The sequence below is a fragment of the Chelonia mydas genome, chromosome 1, assembly GCF_015237465.2.
Source record: "Chelonia mydas isolate rCheMyd1 chromosome 1, rCheMyd1.pri.v2, whole genome shotgun sequence".
Classification (NCBI taxonomy): domain Eukaryota; kingdom Metazoa; phylum Chordata; order Testudines; family Cheloniidae; genus Chelonia; species Chelonia mydas.
Window position 1 is genome coordinate 279,570,991 of NC_057849.1, and position 6,455 is coordinate 279,577,445.

The following is a 6,455-nucleotide window of genomic DNA, read 5'->3' on the forward strand; positions in this document are numbered from 1 at the left end:
GTCACATAAACACCACCATATACCGGAAACCTACTGACTGCTATTCCTACCTACATGCCTCCAGCTTTCACCCAGATCACGCCACACGATCCACTGTCTACAGCCAGGCTCTACGATACAACCACATTTGCTCCAATCCCTCAGACAGAGACAAACACCTACAAGATCTCTATCAAGCATTCTTACAACTACAATACGCACCTGCTGAAGTGAAGAAACAGATTGATAGAGCCAGAAGAGTTCCCAGAAGTCACCTACTACAGGACAGGCCTAACAAAGAAAATAACAGAACGCCACTAGCCGTCACCTTCAGCCCCCAACTAAAACCTCTCCAAAGCATCATCAAGGATCTACAACCTATCCTGAAGGACGACCCATCGCTCTCTCAAATCTTGGGAGACAGGCCAGTCCTTGCCTACAGACAGCTCCCCAACCGGAAGCAAATACTCACCAGCAACCACACAACAGAACCACTAACCCAGGAACCTATCCTTGCAACAAAGCCCGTTGCCAACTGTGCCCACATATCTATTCAGGGGACACCATCATAGGGCCTAATCACATCAGCCACGCTATCAGAGGCTCGTTCACCTGCACATCTACCAATGTGATATATGCCATCATGTTCCAGCAATGCCACTCTGCCATGTACATTGGGCAAACTGGACAGTCTCTACGTAAAAGAATAAATGGACACAAATCAGATGTCAAGAATTATAACATTCATAAACCAGTTAGAGAACACTTCAATCTCTCTGGTCACTCGATTTCTGATCTAAAAGTGACTATTCTTCAACAAAAAAACTTTGAAAACAGACTCCAATGAGAGACTGCTGAATTGGAATTAATTTGCAAATTGGATACAATTAACTTAGGCTTGAATAGAGACTGGGAGTGGTTGAGTCATTATACAAAGTAAAGCTATTTCCCTTTGTTTATTCCCCCCCCCCCCCCCCCCCGTTCCTCAGACGTTCTTGTTAACTCCTGGAAATGGCCCGCCTTGATTATCACTTCAAAAGGTTTTCTCTCCCCCCACCCCACTTTCCTGCTGGTAATAGCTCATCTTAAGTGATCACTCTCCTTACAATGTGTATGGTAAACATCCATTTTTGCATGGTCTGTGTGTATATAAATCTCCTCAGTGTATTTTCCATTTTATGCATCCGATGAAGTGAGCTGTAGCTCATGAAAGCTTATTCTCAAATAAATTGGTTAGTCTGTAAGGTGCCACAAGTCCTCCTTTTCTTTCAGGTATATACTGTCAGTTTCTGAATTTACTGACAAAAACAGTCCCTCGGCCCATGCTGCTTCCCGCAGCCCCCATTGGCCTGGAGTGGCGAACCACGGCCAGTGGGAGCCGCGAAGCTGCGTACACGGCAGGCAAACAAACCGGTCTGGCGCTCCAGGGGCTTTCTCTGAACAAGTGGCGGACTGGCTTTGAGAACCACTGACGTAGAGTTCAGAGTGGGGAATGAACCTTGAGAGTTGTCATCTTTTGCTAACTGCTCTTCAAATTCTTTTTACACGGGGCTGAGGAGGAAAATCACTCTTGTTCCTGAAGTGGTGGAGCAGTCCTTATTGGAGTTTGGAGGTAGTGCATTGGAGAAGGCTTCCAGACTGGTGCTGAGAATGCCTTTGATACAAACATATGTGACTCCAATGAAGGCAGCATAAAAGATTCAGGAAATGTAGAGATGGCCAAATCCTCTGATGCCGTAAAGCTCGACAACAACTGTTGTGGTGCTGAGACAAACCATGACCCCATTGGTACTTGGGTTGGTTGTACCCAAGTGATATGTGCCAAAAGCATTAGTGATGAGATGTACAATGTAAGGAGAGTGGTCACTTTAGATAAGCTATTACCAGCAGGAGAGTGAGTTTGTGTATGGGGAGGGTGGGTGAGAAAACCTGGATTTGTGCTGGAAATGGCCCAGCTTGATTATCATACACATTGTAAGGAGAGTGATCACTTTAGATAAGCTATGACCAGCAGGAGAGTGGGGTGGGGGGAGGTATTTTTTCATGCTTTGTGTGTACATAAAAAGATCTTCTACACTTTCCACAGTATGCATCTGATGAAGTGAGCTGTAGCTCACGAAAGCTTATGCTCAAATAAATTGGTTAGTCTCTAAGGTGCCACAAGTACTCCTTTTCTTTCTGTATAACACAGTCAGCCATAGAACTCCCCAAAATAATTCCCAGAGCACAGCTTTTAGAAAAACACCCAATCTTGATTTAAAAATAGTCAGTGAAGGAGAATCTACCATGACCCTTGGTTTACTCTGACTGGTGAAGTGTCAATTTACAGCCAATAAAAAAGAAATATTCCTTTATTCAGAGTAATATCAAACTCTGCATTGCCGTGCTGCAGACAGTTAACTGAACAATGCTTCAGCTATATCCATATTTTTAAAGGGCAATATTGACTATCGTTAATTTTATGATCCTTGAGAATACTTGTACTATAGCTCAGCATGAGAAGTGCAGCCAAATGTCATACCACAGAGCACAGTCTGATTGCCTTGGGGGTCAGGGAGGAATTTTTCTCCTGGGACAAAGCATTGCACAATCAGCCAGGTACATAATGGGTTATTTTTTTGTAAATAATTGGGTATGGCCATTGCCAGAGTCATAACATGAAACCATTGAGTCTAGTCTGGTATCACACAAGAACACTGGGCTTGCAATGTGGTGGCTTACATTTTAGGTGAGTAAAGTCACGTATAGCGTATTCGGGTATGTAATTCAGTGTTTATTGTGTATTAAATAGATACCTCTCCAGCTCTTTTCCTGCCCGCACCCCCTCAACTAGAACTGCAGGGATTTGGAGGGTTATTTTAATCCAAGCTAGTTGCTAGTTTAATGTCAAATCCAACCCACTGGTAATAAGTCTTTTAACGCCTCTCTCTGTCCTACCTCTGCTGCAGTCCCACTTGTGACCCTTGTGCTGAATCAACACGTCTGGAAGCAGCACTGGGTCCAGAGTGACTGAGCAGAACCTCCCAAGTGAGCAAGACAAGAGCCTCATGGCAGCGCTGACAGAGGTAGGACAGACACTTATTAAAACCTTATGTATGGAAAACCAGCTTGGGGGCAGAGGAAGGGGAAATAGAAGGTGTCTGAACTCTAGGGTACAGATGTGGGGACCTGCATGAAAACCCACTAAGCTTATTTTTACCAGCTTAGGTTAAAACTTCCCCAAGGTACAAACTCTTTTACCTTTTGCCCTTGGACTTTATTGGGGCCACCACCAAGTATCTAACCAATATATAACCGGGAAAGAGCCCGCTTGGAAACGTCTTTCCCCCCCCAAAAAAATCCTCCCAAACCCTACACCCCCTTTCCTGGGGAAGGCTTGATAAAAATCCTCACCAATTTGCATAGATGAACACAGACCCAAACCCTTGGATCTTAAGAACAATGAAAAAAGCAATCAGGTTCTTAAAAGAAGAATTTTGATTGAAGAAAAAGTAAAAGAATCACCTCTGTAAAATCAGGATGGTAAATACCTTACAGGGTAATCAGATTCAAAATGTAGAGAATCCCTCTAGGCAAAACCTTACATTACAAAAAGACAGAAAAACGGGAATATACATTCCATTCAGCACAGCTTATTTTATCAGCCATTTAAACAAAACAGAATCTAACGCATATCTAGCTAGATTACTTATTAAGTTCTAAGACTCCATTCCTGTTCTGTTCCTGGCAAAAGCCTCACACAGACAGAGAAGCTTTGTTTCTTCCCCCCCCCCCCCCCCCCCCAGCTTTGAAAGTATCTTATCTCCTCATTGGTCATTTTGGTCAGGTGCCAGCGAGGTTATCCTAGCTTCTTAACCCTTTACAGGTGAAAGGATTTTTCCTCTGGCCAGGAGGGATTTTAAAGGTGTTTACCATTCCCGTTATATTTATGACAGAAGGTAGGAGGGGAGTTCCCTTGATTCTATAACCTATCCCAGGTTGAAGCCAAGGAAACGTTGAGTGGAGTCCTTGGAGTTACAGTTAAGGGAATATGGGTCATAATGAGTATTCTGTAATTATATTTGTAGGTCCTCAAACTACTTGTCCTCCTGGAATTGGACTGAGACCTAACAAATTCATTCCACCTTAGTCATTTGGTTGGTAAAAACTTCCAATCCTCAGTCACTTGCTCTGGATGTGAAGCAGAAATGCTCTGTATTCTATTTCCCCACAGTCACTCAGCCCTCAGAAAGTGTGCGTGTAATGTCTAGTGATGAGGATACAAAAGGAGAACAGATGATCATGTAGGACATGACACACAGCCTGCTGTTGCTGGAATGGGGCTCCTTGCTGCTATCAAGTACACAGGCAGCTGACTCCATCATTGCTCTGCCAATGCTTCAATACACCAACTTATATATAAAAAAGTGTGACAAAGTTCCTCCTCTGCCTCAGTGGGTCCTGTGCTTACTGGCAGATTTGTTTGCCTCAGAGATTCACAGCAGCTCTCAGTTTAGCCACTCTTGCTAGTGGCTCAAACCTGCCATCCACTCAGCTAACCTCATCACTGGCCAGCATGGGGGAAACAGAGGTCAATCCCCACAGTCTCTGTGTCCCACCTAGTGGGTCAGGGACAGGGCAGATCCCTTTCCAATTTAGACCTTCCCTTCTGGTGTTTCTCACAGACCAGGTCAACTCCTCCTGTGTCCAATCAGGGGTTGAGGGGGAACCCAGGCCCACCCTCTACACCGGGTTCCAGACCGGGCCCTGTGGATAGCAGCTGTCCACAGTGTTTCCTGTATCAGCTGCATGACAGCTACAACTCCCTGGGCTACTTCCCCATTGCCTTCCCCCCAGCACCTTCTTTATCCTCACTGCAGGATCTTCCTCCTGAAGCCTGATCACACTTGACCTCTTCACTCCTCCAGCAGCATACCTTCTTACTCCCTGCTCCTAGCACACCCTCCTACTAGGTCCTTTTTAAACCAGGTGTTCTGATTAGCCTGCCTGCCATAATTGAATCTAGAAAGTTCTTAATTGGCTCCAGGTGTCTTGATTAGTTTGCCTGTCTTAATTGGTTCTAGCAGGTTCCTGATTGCTCTCGGGCAGCCCATGCTCTGGTCACTAAGGGAACAGAAAACTGTTCATCCAGTGGCCAGAATATTTGCCTTTGACCAGACTCCTGAAGGCCCAGGGTGCTTTTGTTCGATCCCGCATCCGCCTCCTTTGGGAGATGGATCGCGGCTCCCGCTTCTTCTACGCCCTGGAGAAAAAGAGGGGGGCCAAGAAGCACATCACCTGCCTCCTCGCAGAGGACGGCACCCCCCTCACGGATCTGGTGGAGATGTGCGGGAGGGCCAGGGCCTTCTACTCAGGCCTTTTCTCCCCGGATCCGACCGATCCTAACGCTTGCAGAGTGCTCTGGGACAAACTCCCGACGGTCAGCGCGGGCAACCGAGACCGACTAGAGCTGCCTCTCACTCTGGCCGAGTTCTCAGAAGCCCTCCGCCGCATGCCCACCAATAAATCTCCGGGCATGGACGGGCTGACCGTGGAGTTCTACCGCGCGTTCTGGGACGTCCTCGGCCCAGACTTAGTTACCGTCTGGGCCGAGTCTTTGCAGAGCGGGGTCCTCCCTCTTTCGTGCAGGCGAGCCATGCTCGCCTTATTGCCAAAGAAGGGGGACCTCCGCGATTTACGAAATTGGCGTCCCGTCTCGCTCCTCAGCACGGACTACAAGGTCGTAGCGAAAGCCATCTCGCTGCGGCTAGGGTCCGTGCTGGCGGACGTGATCCACCCAGACCAGACCTACACCGTCCCGGGCCGCACCATCTTCGACAACCTGTATCTGGTCTGGGACCTTTTGGAACTCGGGTGTAGGGACGGTCTGTCGTTCGCCCTCCTGTCCCTGGATCAGGAGAAGGCGTTCGACAGGGTGGATCACAGGTATCTCCTGGGCACTCTGCGAGCGTTTGGCTTGGGTCCCCAGTTTGTGGGTTTTCTCCAGGTGCTGTACGCCTCCACAGAGTGTCTGGTCAGGCTCAACTGGACCCTGACCGAACCGGTCAGCTTCGGGCGAGGAGTACGGCAGGGGTGCCCCCTCTCGGGCCAACTGTACGCTCTGGCGATCGAGCCCTTCCTCTGTCTCCTCCGCAGGAGGTTGACGGGGTTGGCGCTACGGGAGCCGGAGCTGCGGCTGGTCCTGTCGGCATATGCCGACGATGTACTCCTCGTGGTCCAGGACCCGGGCGACTTGGTGCGGGTGGAGGCTTGCCAGGCTGTGTACTCGGCAGCCTCCTCCGCCCGGGTCAACTGGGTCAAGAGCTCTGGCTTGGTGGTAGGGGACTGGCGGCAGGCGAGCTCCCTCCCACCTGCGCTTCAAGCCATCCAGTGGAGCGCGGGTCCTCTGCTCTATCTCGGCGTTTACCTTTCTGCCACGCATCCGTCTCCGCTGGAGAACTGGCAAGGTTTAGAGGGCAGGGTGGTAGAGCGGCTCC